This window comes from Rattus norvegicus, chromosome 12 (genome assembly GCF_021556685.1).
Source record: "Rattus norvegicus strain SHRSP/BbbUtx chromosome 12, alternate assembly SHRSP_T2T, whole genome shotgun sequence".
NCBI classification, from domain to species: Eukaryota; Metazoa; Chordata; class Mammalia; order Rodentia; family Muridae; genus Rattus; species Rattus norvegicus.
In genome coordinates this window covers 38,697,272-38,714,913 of record NC_141545.1, presented here as the reverse complement: position 1 = coordinate 38,714,913, position 17,642 = coordinate 38,697,272, and the positions used below count along the sequence as shown (strand labels likewise).

Below are 17,642 nucleotides of genomic sequence, written 5' to 3'. Positions count from 1 at the left end.
GGTTATATCAGCTGAGACACCGGAAGCCGCCCCTCTGTGGGAAGTGGGCTAGCCTCCGCTTCTCAGTCTCCTCCTCCATCTGGGTAGCAAACGACCTTCCCAGCAACAGATGACTCAAGGGCTTGACTGAGCCAGCTGCAAGCTGATCAAAGCCAAGCCAAAGGCCATGGGAATTGCTTTGAAGTAGGACCACAGCACCAGAATGGAATCCTCTCGCCATGCAAAAGGTCCCCAGTGATCGAGTCCAGGAAAGCGGATGTCAAAGTGTCACCAGCTTCCTTCCCCTGTCTGCTTGACTCCCTGGAGTTCTGTTTGCAGTGAGGTGAGGCCCTTGGGGACCTTGTGTGCCGGCTGCTGTTAAAAGGGGGTGGTGTTGCTTCCCTGCAGTTTGGGGACATCTGGCTGCCTGCTGAACCCCGTGCCAGCCCAAAGGGCGAGAGGAGATTGTTGGCACTCATCTTCCAGAGATCTCTGAGAAAGAGAAGCCCTACAATATAGGCTTCTTAGCCGAATATGCTCGCTAGGATAGACCAACAGCCATACAGTGTAGGAGTCCAAGGACATGGGACATCGGGGCCTTGAGGCAGTGAATGCCACATCTTAAAGGCCATGTCCAGGGGCTGGGGATTTAGCTCAGTGGTAGAGCGCTTACCTAGGAAGCGCAAGGCCCTGGGTTCGGTCCCCAGCTCCGGAAAAAAAAAAGAACCAAAAAAAAAAAAAAAAAAAAAAAAAAAGGCCATGTCCAAGGTACAAGGTCATGATCCCCAGGTATCCTGTGAGCTCCCCCAATCCTGTCTCCAGCCCCTGTTCATTCTGGAGCTTGGATCTGGCCAGCCCCAATGCAGCCAGCATGGCAGTGGCCATGAGCTGGGTGTTAGCTACAGAGTGCATGACCAGTGAGAGGCTGGGACCAGCAAGATTCCTGAGATGGGGTCTAGACACATCCCGTAGTGGATTTCTGAGCTAGTCCTGCTTCTCGCTGGTAGATAGCATCACGACACCAAGTCTTTCCTTACCAGATAGGATGTGTGGGGAAGCCAGAATTCTATGGTGGTTCAGCTGAACAGAACATGGGAGCAAAGGTCTCTAAACACAGCTCCCTCCCTGTGGTGCCAGGACCAAAGGTCACAGGAGGCTCTCTCTCCTCTGCCGGGCTTCTGCCCTTGCTGAGTGGCCACCTTTGACAGGTGACCAGAAGGGACAGCATGGGGTTCCCTCTCCTGGTCTCTCTCCCTCCACCCTGTAACTGTCATCAGAGTGTTTTAGAGTGCGTATTGGATGCAAGGGGTGTCACCTTGCACCCTGGCTCTGGAAACTTTCAAGTGTGTCTACAATCCATACGGTCCATGGCAGGCTGTAGCAGGCTCAGTTAATCACGTATAGAGAGGAAGATGATACCCCCTCCCACACAAGGGGGGTGGCCGCCATGAGGGGATGGTGCACAGAGGACAGAGCTTTCTCCAGCTGTCAGCAGTCGGTTTGCTTTGGCTGTCCACTCTCCTTTAGGAAGCACGCGTGTCACTCATCTGGGGCGAGGACAGCTATCACCCAGGGAAGGGTCACATGGTCTCCATATGAGCACAAACTTGCAACATCAGCTTCCCAAGAGTCATTAGCCTGCAGATACCGCTGTTTTTCTTTCTGCCCCCAGAGTTAATGATCAGAAATGAACCACAAGCCTGTTTTCCTTTGGGTCCGCTTGCCTTTACAAGCTGCAGGCTGTGTTATCCAGGCCTTGCACACATACAACGTGCAGCCCCGATGAATAAAGTCTTTATCCACAGTTCCCAACTCTTTCCCAAAGTGAGGCTTTACAATAGCTTACCCCCCCCAAAAAAAACCCAAAACACACACACACACACACACACACACACACACACACACACACACACACCAAACCCATCTATAAATAATAAAATAAAAAGATATTTGTAGCAGAGATGCCAGGTCCCATGAAAGAGTGTGTCTCCAGGCCCACCCTCAGGAGTAACAGTGTGTAATAATTCAGCCCAGCACTTCCTGGTAGCCAGGCCCCAAAGAGAAACTCTCCTTTCTCACATGCAAAATGAAGGACACAAAAATCCTTGTTTATTTTTCATTCCCTGTCCCAAACTACATCTTATGTTGCGTTTCAATAAGGAATTATAGTGATTTTTGACAACTGTGTGTTAGCAATGCATACACAAAACTCACTGTGTAGATCAGATCGCAGGGCTCAAGATCACAGGGCTTCACCTGCCTCTCCCTCCCAAGTGCTGGGATTCAAGGCTTGAGCCAGCGTGCCTACCTGATGATTTTCTTTCTTTTCTTTTCTTTTTTTTTTTTTTTTTTTTTTGGTTCTTTTTTTCGGAGCTGGGGACCAAACCCAGGGCCTTGCGCTTTCTAGGCAAGCGCTCTACCACTGAGCTAAATCCCCAACCCTTTTTTAAAGATTATTTAAGTTATATGTGGATGTGTAGCTACGTGGATATGAGCATGTGAGTGCACTGCCAATAGTGGCCAGAAGGGGGCGATGGGTCCACTGGAGCTGGAGTTTCAGGCAGTTGTGAGCGGCCTGCAGTTGGGTGCTAAGAACTGAACTCAGGTACGCTGGGCAGAGAAGCTGGTGCTCTTAATCACTAAGGCAGCCCCATTCATTCTTTAAGCCAGTGTCCAAATGTCCCTTGGCTGGAAAGACCATCTCTGGCCACCTTGCTCCAATGCCGTCATCTCTGGTTACACAACCCTGTTTCGTAGCAGGTGTCACTCCGCCGTCCCCTTGCTTGCTGTCTGATTCCCCTGCTCAGGAGAACAAGGAACAGATCTTTTTTTTTTTTTTAATTTATTTAATACGTAATAATAATTCTTTGGTTTCCCGGTAAACATCCCCCTCCCCCCTCCCCTTCCTTATGAGTGTTCCCCTCCCAACCATCCCCCCATTGCCGCCCTCCCCCCAACAGTCTAGTTCACTGGGGGTTCAGTCTTAGCAGGACCCAGGGCTTCCCCTTCCACTGGTGCTCTTACTAGGATATTCATTGCTACCTATGAGGTCAGAGTCCAGGATCAGTCCATGCATAGTCTTTAGGTAGTGGCTTAGTCCCTGGAAGCTCTGGTTGCTTGGCATTGTTGTACATATGGGGTCTCGAGCCCCTTCAAGCTCTTCCAGTTCTTTCTCTGATTCCTTCAACGGGGGTCCTATTCTCAGTTTAGTGGTTTGCTGCTGGCATTCGCCTCTGTATTTGCTGTATTCTGGCTGTGTCTCTCAGGAGAGATCTACATCCGGCTCCTGTCGGTCTGCACTTCTTTGCTTCATCCATCTTGTCTAATTGGGTGGCTGTATATGTATGGGCCACATGTGGGGCAGGCTCTGAATGGGAGTTCCTTCAGTCTCTGTTTTAATCTTTGCCTCTCTCTTCCCTGCCAAGGGTATTCTTGTTCCCCTTTTAGAGAAGGAGTGAAGCATTCACATTTTGATCATCCGTCTCGAGTTTCATTTGTTCTAGGCATCTAGGGTAATTCAAGCATTTGGGCTAATAGCCACTTATCAGTGAGTGCATACCATGTATGTCTTTCTGTGTTTGGGTTAGCTCACTCAGGATGATATTTTCCAGTTCCAACCATTTGCCTACGAATTTCATAAAGCCGTTGTTTTTGATAGCTGAGTAATATTCCATTGTGTAGATGTACCACATTTTCTGTACAAGGAACAGATCTTAAGCGTGTCGTTCAGTGCCTTGGTATGGCCACAGCAACACCACACACTTTGTGACTGGCTGACTATAAGTGCTAGAGATGTTCAGCAGATGCCAAGGATGTGGGCTGCAGCCGAGGTCACCATCTACAGTCTTGGATGTTGTGTGCTGCGTAGCTGCAAAGGGCACTGTCACATTTCTTTTTTTTTTTTTTTTCTTTTTTTTTCGGAGCTGGGGACCGAACCCAGGGCCTTGCGCTCGTTATGCAAGCGCTCTTCCGCTGAGCTAAATCCCCAACCCCAACACTGTCACATTTCTAGGTCAGTGAGAGACTCTGTCTCAAAACTATGGTGGATGATGCCTGAGGGACACACCGAGGTTGGCCTCTGGCACACACACACACACACACACACACACACACACACGGGTTTGCACACATGTGCGCACCTCCACATACATAGGTGCACGCACACCCACACACACAAGTTTTTTTTTTTTTTTTTTTTGGTTCTTTTTTTAGGAGCTGGGGACCGAACCCAGGGCCTTGCGCTTCCTAGGTAAGCGCTCTACCACTGAGCTAAATCCCCAGCCCCACAAGTTTTTAAAAATGCAGCCCAGAAACAAAACAAAATCTTGGCCTCACACCACTGTGACTTGGCTGGGGTGGCGTCTTCCAGCAGGCCGCTAAACTGTCATCTCTGCCTACCTCCCTGACCAGTACCAAGAGCACCTTGGTCTAAATGCAGAACCTGGCACTGGTTCCTGAGCCAGCCGGACCCAACAGGACCGAAAGCAGCTCACATCCCTGCTGTGGCTGAATTATTCCCACCTCCTGAGACAGTGGCCTCCCTCCGAAGCTTGCCAACCCCGATATGTCTCCTCTTGGGCCCCAGGAGACGACCTAACATAGGGTTAAGGATGGCATCCCCTTTCCCTCAGCCCCTCAGGAACACAGTTGTTTATAGAAGAGCTACCTAGAACCGAGTGCTGGGGCCTTGCCTCGAGGCTACAGGGGAAGGTATTCACCGTCCATAAAAGTTCCCTGAGACATCCTGTTACCTGTGTTATTCTTGGACTGGGATTTGCAAGCCAATTAAGCCACAGGAAATGCGTACCTTTTTGCAGATGGGAATGTCGGGGAGTGTGCGGGATACACAGCAGCACTGGACTGGGGACCCTCAGGGTGCAAAAGTTCCATCTCACTTTGTCCTGCACGGCTGTGGAGGAGCTAGAGTGTATGATTTTCTTCTGTCTGAGCTCCCACCCAGAGGATGGAAGGAGGTGACCAGGTGACAAAGTCAAGAAATGACATTCCGGGGGGTTGGGGATTTAGCTCAGTGGTAGAGCGCTTGCCTAGGAAGCGCAAGGTCCTGGGTTCGGTCCCCAGCTCCGGGGAAAAAAAAAAAAAAAAAAAAAAAAAGAAAAGAAATGACATTCCGGACAGGAATGCACAGGCAAAGGCCCCACGGCAGGAGCTGACAGGGAAGAGGGTCAGGATGGCTGGCGTAGAGGTGACAGGTGTAGGGAGGTAGATGAGGCCCCAGCCCCATCAGGTTCAATGTCCTCAAAGGAGAATTCTGCATTATCCCATTAGTCAACCAGAAACCACCATGGACAATGGCGGTGAGGCCAGGACTTGGGCTGGAGTGTGTCAGGAAACCCTGTCTGTGTTTCTAGCTGTTCTCTGTAAAACTTACCATCCAAATGACAAATGAAACCCACGCTGTGTGATAGACACATCAGTGCAAAGGAAAGATCTAGAATGGCGTCTCCCACTGTAAGAAAAGGAATGTGTGTGTGCGTGTATGTCGAGGCCAGACACTGATACTCAGTGTCCTCAATCACTGGACACCTTAGTTTTTGGTTTTGTTTTTTTTTAAGATTTATTTTTATTTTATTTATATCCACATCAGAAGAGGCATCGAATCCCATTACAGAGGGTTGTGAGCCACCATGTGGTTGCTGGGAATTGAACTCAAGACCTCTGGAAGAGCAGTCAGTGCTCTTAACCTCTGAGCCATCTCTCCAGCCCGACACCTTAGTTTTTAAGGTACGGTCTCTCACTGAACCTGGAGTTCACAGATTTGACTAGACTAGCTGACCTGGAAGCCCCAGGGTTCCTCCTGTCTCTTCAGCGCTGGGGAGGCTAGCATGCTTACATACATACACACACACACACACACACACACACACACACACACATACACACACACACACACATACACACACACACACACACACACACACACACACACACTCTGGGTAGTTTGGGGGTGAGTAATGCCACATCTAGGGTAGTCCCTGCCAGCTTAGGCCAAGATAATTAGAAGGAACAAACCAACTAGTCCCCAAAGGTCTCTTAGGATTTAAATATTTTATTTCTGTATCATTATGAGAAGGTACATGTCACCCAGTAGCCTGTGTATTTCTCAGGTTCTAAAATATTGTCTCCCTCAGGGAAGAATGTACCAGGAAGCCCGAGGTGAGCTACAGGGTACCAAGCCAGCCGTGGAAGGTGGATGTCTTTCTCGAGTGGGCTCAGGCTGGGCCACCTCATTCTTTGAACACTTTGGCTGTGGTAGTGACCCCAGGCTTCTGCCACCCTGCCTCAGCCACAGTCAAGGGTCAAGAAAGCCTGTGGTGAAAGTCAGGCTCTGGAGCTGTGGCCTGCAGTGCAATTGCACATTCTTTTTTTTTTTTTTGGTTCTTTTTTTCGGAGCTGGGGACCGAACCCAGGGCCTTGCGCTTCCTAGGTAAGCGCTCTACCACTGAGCTAAATCCCCAGCCCCGCAATTGCCAATTCTTACCTGGATGTGGGGATGTTTGTTACTCAGCGTGACTGAGAAGCAGATAGCTGATACATCTCACTAGCAGACCAAAGCTGGGAGACAGGCTTGATCTACTAGACCCTCTTCCAGGCTTTTTCAGGAACTTAGAATTGCCTATCACACAGGTGCATAAACCAAGGCTCAGAGAGGGATAATGACTAACTCTAGATCACACAGCAGAAGGTAGTGTCGATAGTTGTGACTCTGGGCCCTGGGCAGGTGCAGAAGCCTGGGGCTTCTTTCATTCATTTGACAGGTGGTGACTGGGCACCTACCATGCACCCGGATGAACTAAGTGCTCAGGACAGATGGTGGTTTAGAGCCACACATGGCCTTTTCCTCATGCAGTGTGGAGTTTGGGCCAGGATGACCATTTGTCAAAGGCTTCACCACGGTGGCATGAGTGCCACACAGGGAAGTTTCTCAACAGTGAGATAGTGGGCTGGGGGCCTGGCCTGGAGGAGCAGGGTCCTGGGTCGGCTCTGGCCCTTATGGCCCTGACTCAGTTTCCCCGTGTGGTTTTCCATTTCTTGCCTGAGTCCTCCCCTAAGCCCTGTCAGCAAGAGGCCCAGAACATGTGTATCTACAAAGTTATGCTGCGTATACACATACATGTGCACGCATGTACACGTGTGCGTATGCAGCCCTATGGTCTCCCTGACAACACAGACTCCTCCCATCATGACAAGTCTCATTCTCAATTGTTTCTTCTTGTTGTTTTTATTTTACTTGTGTAAATGTTTTGCCTGCGTCTATGTGTGCTGTGTGCATGCAGTACCCACAGAGGCCAGAAGAGGGCATTGACTCCGCTAGCACTGGGATTGCAGATGGTTGTGAGCCACCATGTGGGTGCTGGGAATCAAACCGGGGACCTCTGGAAGAGCAGCCACTTCTCTTAATCTCTGAGCCATCTCTCCCGCCCCTTGGTCATTTGTTGATGTTCTTCAGATTCACTTCCTGTGGTCCTGCTGGAACCCAAGCTCTTCAGCTGAGAATATAAAGTGTCGGGGCTGGGGATTTAGCTCAGTGGTAGAGTGCTTGCCTAGCAAGCGCAAGGCCCTGGGTTTGGTCCCCAGCTCCGAGGGAAAAAAAAAAAAAAAAGAGAATATAAAGTGTCTTGATCCAATGCGCTGGTCAGCCAAGCACACCGAGGCAAGCAGGATGTCGGCAGCTGGTACAGCCTCTGTGCCTCACCCGGCGGCACCTCTGCTCTGCCACATGTGCCAGGGCTCCATGTGAGCTAGCAGTGACCCTGTGTACGTGTTGACTTAGTGTTCACCAGAAGTAGGTCATGAGATGAGGAGGAACAGGAAAGGTGGCAGCTTGACCCAGTCCCAGGGACATAGGACAGGACAGGACAGGCAGACAGCCGTGAGACGGCATTAGTCGGCTGGTCACCACCTGGCCACTGACTGGTCCCACCCCATGAACTGTGTCCCTCAGCCATGTGCAGGGCTGCTCCTAGGAGGCAGCCGTGAGCTCTCTGCAGCGGTGAGAAGAGCATCTGCCATCACATACTGGGGACATCGCCTACCCAAGATGCCTGCTGTCCCGGGAGGTTCAGACTTGGGGGTTACTTTGGAGCATCCGTACAGCTTTGGTGAGACCCAGATCGGCAGGTTTTCCTGGGACACATTGGCACTTTCTTTTTCTTTTTTTTTTTTTCCCCTTTTTTTTCGGAGCTGGGGACCGAACCCAGGGCCTTCCGCTTGCTAGGCAAGCGCTCTACCACTGAGCTAAATCCCCAACCCTGCATTGGCACTTTCAATTCACCCACTTTGTTTGGAGTCCATCCTGGTGTATTTCCTGCAATGTGGTAGGTGGGCCTTAGCCAGAGCCCGGCTGCTCATAGGGTGCTGGTCCTCCTTCATTGGCTTTCTGGCCTCCACTATTCCTGTGAAACACAGACAAGAGGGGGGCAGTTATAGAGGTGGCACAGCCACTAAGCAGGACAGCGTCCAGTGTGTCACATGGACCTTTCATAAATGGCTCAGGAGCCAGGTGGGTGGCACCCGCCATCCTCCCTGGGAGGCCCCCCCAGCAGGGTTTCACTGCACAGTATTAGGTGTTTTCCTGAGGTCCCCAGCCAGTTAAGGTTCTTAAAGTTGGGATACTGCCCTTCCCAGTGAGCAGGGAAGGGTCTTCATGTGCGGGACTGGCAGGGACAGTGGGGAGTGAAGCCCGATGGCTCAATCGGGAGCTGAGGTAAGACAGTTACAAGTTCAAGGCCAGCCTGGGCTACAGAGTCAGACCCTGTCTCAAAATAAGAAGGAAAGGTGTTTGGGAGTTGCAATATGAATGAGGCCCTAGATTCCATAGTAGGACTTCAGAAGAACAGCCGTTAATGTTGTGAGATATCCACCAGAGAAGACTATGTGGACATGTGTCCCCACCAGCGGGGACCCAGTTATTCAGGGTCCCGAAGGGGCGCTACCCTTGGGCCTAAATGGGGAGGCGAGAGAAGAAGGAGACCAAGCAAGATTCTGTTGTCAAGGTCTCGTTTATTGGGGTGAATGTTACAGCTTTTAAGGCTTTCAGGTAGGGGGAGTGACCTTTGTGAAACACAGAGGAGGGGGAGGTGTGGATATAGGTAGTGATAGCTGGAGGCAAAGAGGTCAGGCGGTGGAGACACCGGGTGTTGATTCAGGAGGTAACAGGTATCTGCTAAGGGAGCTGAGGCATCCCTTGAATGTTACCTTCCTGTGCCGTAAATTCATGGGAGAGGCTTTCATCCAACACTCTTAAGACTTAAGGCAGTCATCTTAGGGGTGAGTCTCTGTGGCCAAACAGCCCAGAGTCACCTAGTCACTTTGAGCCATGCAGTCAAAAAGCGGCTAGGCCCAAATCCAATATGGCTCCGTGCAGACATGCTTATGCTAATAGAAAGTCCAACCTGACTACACTGGGTGTTTGGGATCCCAGCGTAGCTCCTGGCCCCGGGCCTCTCTCAGGGTGAGCTTTGAAGCACAAAAACCACAATCTGGGGTTGACACACCTCAGTTAACTAGAACGGTTAGCCGGAAGCACAACCACAGAACCTAAAAGGCAAGGTTCGGTTGGTTAGGCACCGCCCTAGAACTGTGCACTTCGATGGGTTGGACCTCTGTTCTGGTTGGGAGGGCCGATGCCTCCTTGCTGGCTTTCAAGGCCCGGATAACACTTCCATCAAGGCGTCAGTTGAGCCAAGGTCTGGGGACCTGTTGGAGTTTTACTGACATTGGGTCACCTGGAGAAAGAGGAGGCCTGAAGCTCATCATCAATGGTACCAGCTCCCAGATCCCAAAATAGTCTCAAAAACCTGTTAGCATTTAGCAACCTCACTTTCATCAAATTCCCTGTGGTGCTTTTGTCACCCAGGCTCCCTTCCAAGGCTCTCTTTCCTGGACTCTTTGTATCTTTCTTACAGTGGCTTGAAGATATTGTGTAAAATAACATACTGCCTTAGGCTGGCAACATACTATCCAGAGCTAAGTCCTGTGTTTGTCAATAAATCTTTATTGATACACAGCAATGCCCACTGCTTCCGGGATAGGGCCACAGAGTGTTTGCCCACCCCCCCACAGATCAAGCATGCTGAGCCAGGGCTTGGAGTGCGGCGAGGGGTGCTAAGGATGAAAGTGGGGTGCTCACACACACACATACATAATCTCCAGATTAAATTATAATACCGAATGACTAGACTGAATAAAATCTATGATTGCAGGTAATCCCACCTATTTCTTTTCCCTGACATCACTCCGATGGCTACTAGAAAAAAAAAAAAATCCCACCTGCACATGCCACCCCATTTGTGGCTTGAACCCCGTGTCTATCACTAAGTCAATGACTCCAGATGACACCACAGCATCCATTTTTAATCCTGCTGGCAGACAGCATATGAGATCAGCGACCGAGTCTCCTGACCTCTGGGAGCCTCTCCAAAGGGAACGACGTGGAATCCCTCCTGGGTACGGGACTACATTGGACAGCACAGAGCCATGCCACCTAACGCATGCTGGGAAAGGTAAGCAAAAGAGATATCTGTCACCTCTGCCCCCCTGCACTGCCCCCTGCACTGCCTCCCACACTGCCTGCTGCACTGAATCCTCTTCCTTTTCCTTTTAAGGTCCATCTTCTGTCACCCTCTCCTCTTCAATGTCTCTGTAAATATTTCCAGGGATGTCCGGATGGCCCTGGTTCTGAGCAGGGACTGTCTCTCCTGTGCTCCAGTCACTCTGCCAGTAACCTGTGTGCCCTCACCCCTGCTCCATCCATCGCTCTTGGGGGTCACAGGAGAAACCCTTCTTCCCACACCCCGGATCCCCTACATTGTTTCCACTGTGTTGTAAAAATATAAAAATAAAAAAGTACGGTTGTCTTTTACCCCGCTGGGTCTACACCTCGGTGCCCCAAGATATCTGCTCGATATCTTGGCGGAAACACATCCCAGCCGCACACTTTCCTACACTCAAACCCTCACATAAAAGAACACACAACACAATAATCTTTGACCCAATTGAGAAGATATAATTGCCCACTTAAACATACAAAGCCCACTACCATCCATCCCTTAGGAACATTGATAACAACCTGTAAATACACAGAGCAGAATCTTAACATCACCTGCCATGGCTTCTCCCCTCTCTCTCTGTCTCCTCCTTTCTCTCCTAGTCTCCTCCTCTTCCTACAAACTTCTCTCCCATCCATCCTTCCTTCTCCTCCAATGATAGGCCTCCTTCTATCCTGTACCTGCCCCTCACCAGTACTTTACAAATTCAATGGAGAGGTGGTTCTGGTGAAGTCACCTGAGTTCTGAGTCCTTGACTAGGCAGCTCTCCTTGGGGCAGTGGAATTAGCATCAAAATACATATAACTTCAGGGCAAACCACAACACCACTGTTCCTTCACTGGCACTGTCTTAGCCCCTTTCAGAAGAAAAGCGAACCAAGCCTTGGGGAGTCCCTTTGAGTCCCTTCAAAGTAATATAAGGGGACCCCGAAAACAGTCAAGTTGTCTCTAGGTATCACCATTGTCCTAGGAATCCCAGAGAGAGCCAGCCAGTCCCCTATCTGGCTGGGACCTGTCCCTACTACCCAAGGCTAGAGGTGCCTGAGAGGGACAGAACCCATTCATGTCCTCCACACCAGGCCACCAGAGAGCAGAAATGGCAGGACTGCCAGCTCCTATCGGGTTTTTGCAGGGCACACGTGCTGAGCCATAAACAGCTCTCTGGGACCCAAATTAAAAGGTCTTTTATTGGGAGAACGGACACAAACAAATGCCAGGCTCCAACTGAAATGAGCAAACAGACCAGTTCCAGTGTCTACAGTCCACACATTCAGATCCACGAGCCAAGCCCACTGGCATGTGCACACGAAAGAGGAAAAATGGTCCCCAACCACATCACCATGTCCAGTCTCCAGGTCCAAGGTCCCGGACCCCCAGAAAGGAGGGTAAACACCCCACCTCCAAGCCAAGAAGTGCAGCAGAAGGCTGAAGCCAGACAGAGACAGAGACAGAGACAGAGAGACACACACATACACACAGAGAGAGAGAGAGAGAGAGAGAGAGAGAGAGAGAGAGAGAGAGAGAATATATGTCAGGGAAGTACATCCCTTGCTGGACCTGACACTCATGTGGGACCCAAAACAAGCTAGCATCTTGTCTTTTTGTCTGTCCCCCGCCAAGGGGACTTGGTTCTTAGCTCCATGCCCAGTGGCCTGACAATCGCAGGTGTCATGAAAGCCCAGAAAGATGTCCTACTCCCAGGGACTCTGTGACAAACGGCAGCTGTGTTCCAGTATGTGTAGCCGATTGTGTTTGCATCTTCGTTTCTATGGCACTGGGCCCAGACAATATCCTGTGTCTCCCTTGGCAACCCCAGGAGTCACCCAGCAGTGCGCCCGAGTGAACCAGGGCTCAGACCAATGGATCCCCAAGAACGACAGAGACACACAAGATAAAGGCCTGTCACCACATCCTATCATACTGGCCACAGCAGGTCACAAAGACAAGCCTATCCTCAGGATGGCAAAGGAACCTGCCAGTGTCATTGAGAGCAGGACAGAGTGGCAACCAAGGGACAGGTGACGGGGGCCCATTCTTAGGTATTCTTGGCAGGTCAGAGACTCAAACACTGCCCTCCTGTTAAGGCTATGGGGAATCTGAGCTGCTAACACCAGGGTAGTACAGGAACGATGACCCACCATGATGTGGGGCAGACTGAAACTATTGTCTGCCTCTGGGTCAGGAAACAGGAGGCTGGAGAGACAGGCTAAGAGCAAGTACTTCTCTTCCTGAGGGCTCGTCTGTCTCCCAGCATGTGTGAACACTTGTAATTAGCTTTGCTGGCACCTACACTCAAATATAAATACAGGTACATAATTAATTATGAAATAAAATAGTTTTTTCAACACAGGGTTTCACTGAGTTTCAGCTATCCTGGAACTCACTCTGTAGACCAGGCTGACCTCAAACTCACAGAGGTCTGCCTGTCTCTGGTTCCCAAGTGCTGGGATTAAAAGTGTGCATCATCATGCCTGGCTGAAATAAATCTTAAGAAAGATTTTTAGATAAAATGCATTTTAAGAAAGAAATTCACGGGGTTGGAGATTTAGCTCAGTGGTAGAGCGCTTGCCTAGCAAGCGCAAGGCCCTGGGTTCGGTCCTCAGCTCCAGAAAAAAAAGAAGAAAGAAATTCACTAAAGAAACAATAAATTCTGAATACCAAGGACAGGAGAACTTAAAAACAAAACAAGACAAAAATATCCTCCTCAGAAGGCTGGGATGTAGGTTAAGAGTAGATCATTTATCTAGTGTATTCGAAGCCCAGGTACTATGCTGGCAAAGAGAAAGGAGAAAGAAGTAGGTTTGGAAAGATGGCTTGGCAGTTAAGAGCACTGCCCATTCTTACAGAGGACCAGGGTTCAGTTCCCAGCTTCCACATGGCAGCTCACAACTGTCTGTAACTCCAGATCCAGGGGATCTGTCACCGTCTTCTGGGCTCTATAGGACCAAGGGCTTACACTTACACACACACACACACACACACACACACACACAAAGAGAGACAGAGACAGAGACAGACAGACACAGAGATAGACACAGAGACAGAGACAGACAGAGAGACAGGGTTTCTCTGTACAGTGCTAGCTGTCTTGGAACTCACTCTGTAGGCCAGGCTGGCCTTGAACTCAGAGATCCACCCGCCTCTGCCTCCCAAATCCTGGGGATTAAAGGTGTGTGTCACCACTGCCTAGCTAACACATACTTTTTTAAATTTAAAATAATTAACAGTCTATGTAGCTGTCACCCCTACCCTCCAAAAGTCTCCGTCCTTACAGGTTGGCAAGGCCTTTGTTCCAAGCCCCAGCTTGCTTCACCAATCAAAACCTCATGGTGCCAGCCAGCACCAGGGACCTGTTGCACTGATCTGGGCTCACTTCAGCAGCCTCAGGGTTGGCCCCTAAGGATAATCTCAGGAACTCTGTGACTCACACAGGGAGTGGCCTGCCAGAGAAGGGACTGGAAGGATCCAGGAGTCCCCACTCAACATCACCACCCACTGTAGACCTGGGAAAATCATGAAACGCAGGAGAGAGAATGCAGAAACCCTGGCTCCAGAATCTTAAGGGTCAATGGGTGAGCCTAATCGCCTTGGATCACTGTACAAACCTGAAGTAGGTCGAGGCTTGAAACTATTTTCTCCAAGTTTTTTCTACTTCAATTTAGCATCTGTCAACAGAGACAGCATGATGGGACAGGGGTATAGGAGTGTTCCCTGCACGTGTGTGTGTGTGTGTGTGTGTGTGTGTGTGTGTGTGTGTTTCTGGGTGTGTTTGCATGTGTCCTATAAGAAAGGGGGCCCTGGAGATGCAATCTAGCAGAGCTCAGTTGTGACAATGAACCCCTTGGCATCTATGATGGGCTCAGTTCAGCAATGTGTAACTGCAGAAAACATGGACTCTCAGTTGTTCCAGAGGGCAGAGGCTCCTGGGTGACATTGTGTGGCGTGTGATATAGGCTTAAGGATCTATTAGGAACCTTAGACTCTGACCCAATGGGACCCTGAATGGTTATGAACCCCATCTGCTTCATCTACCCCTTCTGTTGGTAACAGGATCTTGCAGACGAAGCGGAGATCGTACAGGAGCAGGCGTGAGCCGACCTGGTAGAACAGTATTATATGTTCAGACTGGCAGTGGGCAACACTAGTCTGGTGTTCCGTGTCATAAGTCACCAAGGTGTTGGCAAGAAGCCAGGCTAATGTGCACCATACCCACCTCGAAACTCAACCCTGTCCCCATTGTCACTTCAGCGTCACAACTATCAACGGCCGGGCCAGGCAGTGTGATGTGTGACAGCCAGAAGTGCATGCCTCGGCAAGTGGTGCCGTGCCCTGTAGTTGTGGGAGCCATCACAAGCCACGACTGGATTCCATTTAGGATAAGGTCTCGGGGTTGGGGATTTAGCTCAGCGGTAGAGCACTTGCCTAGGATAAGGTCTCTCCCTGAACGTGGAACCTATTGATTTGGCTAAGCTGGCTGGCCAAGGGAATTTGGAGACTGTCTGTGTGTGTGTGTGTGTGTGTGTGTGTGTGTGTGTGTGTGTGTGTGTGTGTGTGTGTGTGTGTGTGTGTACGTACGTGTGTATGTATGTACGTGCTCTGGGAATCGGGCCTTTCTGCTGTCGTGGCAACCTGAGCCACATCCCCAGCATGCTTTGCTTTATGTAAATTTGCCAGGCAACGAGCGAGCATATTCTCACAGTGTCCCCGGCCGCAGCTCCCTCGGGCTTTCCAAGGGACTTCCTTTCCAGGTAGATGCTGTGCGTCCCGCACAGCCTCATCCTCCCGCATCATCCACCATTTCCTCGCCAGCATCTCTTCCGCCTTCACTAGGCTGGCAGGGGCGAAGGGGCACTCCTGTTGTCTGAGGAGAGGGCACGGGAGTGGGGTGTCCCACCCTCTACCCCGCTGTTTTCTGGAAGCTTCAGGACCGCTGGACGAGCATGAGCCGCCTTACATTACTTACATGAACTGCTTTTGTCCGGACTCCATAGGGAGAAGCGCACCAAAAAACTTGTGGTGGTGTGCTGCGGTTTCTTGCCTGATTGGCAGAGTAATGTCAGCTGAGACAGATGCATAAGCTGAGACAAGACCTGTGGAGGACACGTGATGCTTGGAGGGTATAAATAGGACTTGACAGACAGCCGGTGATGGAGGCTGAGCAAGGCTTGCTTATAGAGTTAGCTGTGCAAGGGTTGTTGGTCTCTCCTCTTCACTGATCTTCGATTCCCTGTGAAAGGCAGAGCGGAGAACTTCTCCTGGTGCCCCTGCAGGTCCCTGCTGCAGACTTCTGTGAGGCTGAGGCCTGGCTGACTCTGCTGTGTAGTGCCCCTGCTGCTGATTGGTGTTTGCTATCCGGACTCCACTACACTGGACTGTTGGTGTAACCCAGAAGTGTTTGTTTGGGAGTGGATCCCGCTGTCGCTGTCTGCCAACCTGTGAACTGTGAACGTCGTCAGATTTCCAGACAACACAGATGGGTATTGCTCTAAAGAACCTTTCTAAACAGGTTCGCTTCCCCCGTATCCTTTACTTTCCCACCCTCTGGTGGGTATGGGGCTACAATGGAGGTTAAAGCCTTTAAGAACCATCACTAAAAATTGGTTTTGAAAAAAAAATAGGTTTTGAAAAAAAATTAAAGTTACAGAAAGCTATCTTCAGACCGTGACTCTGTAGGGCAGGACTGGGGATGAGTGCTGTGCAGGCTGGAGCCCCAGCAGCCTGGGATACTACAGAGGATGGAAAACGGTGGGCTAGCGTGGCAGTGTTGGCTGCAAGAAGAGACTTGTTGACGAGGGAGAGAAAGGCCCAGGAATAATGAGCCTGGCCGGAATCCTAGATAAATGTAAGTTGGAACCCCAGAATCACTGCTGTCCTTTCTGTTTGGTGGTAATTTCTTTTGTTATCATGGAAAGGTGTCTTTTTGGTGGTGGTGTCTAAGATTAGGGTCTCACTATGTAGCCCTACCTAGACTTAAACTTGCAGTAATCCTCCTGTCTCTACCTCCCCACTGTTGAGAAGACAAGTGTGTGCCACTATGCCAGGCCGGTTAAAATTCTTATTTTAAAAAATTAACAAAGGCAGGAGAGGGGGTCCAGTTTCTAACTTTGTAGCCCCTCTTGTGTCTTGGCTCTATTAATCCTGAACTCATTCAGACCTTGTGTAAAATATTCAGTGGCAGATGCCCCCACAGGGGAACGAGACAGCTCGACTGTGCTCAAAGTTCCCACCAAAATACACTCATTGCCAGGGAAAATGTGTTTCATGCCCTTAGTCCTGGGTCCACAAGGAAGAGGAATTGCTTAGATAGCCTGGGATTTTCATACGCACAGTGGCCTTGTGTATGAAAGGACAGGCAGGCAGGCTGCAAGTCACCGGGGCTCTGCCCAGCCTTCACCCTCTGGTCCATTCCTCCTAAGGGCTCCAGGGATGACTGACTTTTAGAGCAAGAGAACCAGGCCATTGACTCAGCAGCTGGGGTTGGAAGAGAAGGAGCTGGTCAGTTGGAGCACCATCAAGATTAAGGTGGTGTGAAGCATCTCACAATAACCCCTCTCAGGAGGCTTCTGGAAGGCTCCCAAGTGCAGAAGAGAAGCCCCACTGTCTTAGTCAGGGTTTCTATTCCTGCACAAACATCATGACCAGGAAACAAGTTGGGGAGGAAAGGGTTTATTCAGCTTACACTTCCACATTGCTGTTCATCACCAAAGGAAGTCAGGACTGGAACTCAAGCAGGTCAGGAGGCAGGAGCTGATGCAGAGGCCATGGAGGGATGCTGCTTACTGACTTGCTTCCCCTGACTTGTCCAGCTTGCTTTCTTATAGAACCCAAGACCACCAGCCCAGGGATGGCACCACCCACCATGGGCTAGGTCCTCCCACCTTGACCACTAGTTAAGAAAATGCCTTACAGCTGGGTCTCATGAAGGCATTTCCACAACTGAGGCTCCTTTTCTGTGATAACTCCAGCTTGTGTCAAGTTGACACACAAAACCAGCCGGTACACCCACTATTGTATAGTAGCAGGAGTGTTGGCGGAGAGAGCAGCCACTCGGTTGAGTGGACTTAGTTATAACCTGTTTTTGCCATAGACTCGGGGG

The 17,642-nt window shown here is 50.3% G+C and overlaps 2 long non-coding RNA genes across 2 annotated transcripts; one reads left to right on the top strand and one right to left on the bottom strand.

Moving 5' to 3' along the window:
* Window positions 1-7,940: 7,940 nt before the first annotated feature.
* Window positions 7,941-10,861, top strand: LOC148002315 (uncharacterized). The gene is made up of 3 exons (XR_015634795.1): window positions 7,941-8,099; window positions 10,203-10,502; window positions 10,605-10,861. It is a non-coding gene; the product is annotated as an uncharacterized LOC148002315 (long non-coding RNA).
* LOC148002314 (uncharacterized) lies at window positions 8,981-15,928 on the bottom strand. The gene is made up of 2 exons (XR_015634796.1): window positions 15,510-15,928; window positions 8,981-9,725 (listed from the first exon to the last, which is right to left on the bottom strand). It is a non-coding gene; the product is annotated as an uncharacterized LOC148002314 (long non-coding RNA).
* Window positions 15,929-17,642: the final 1,714 nt, after the last annotated feature.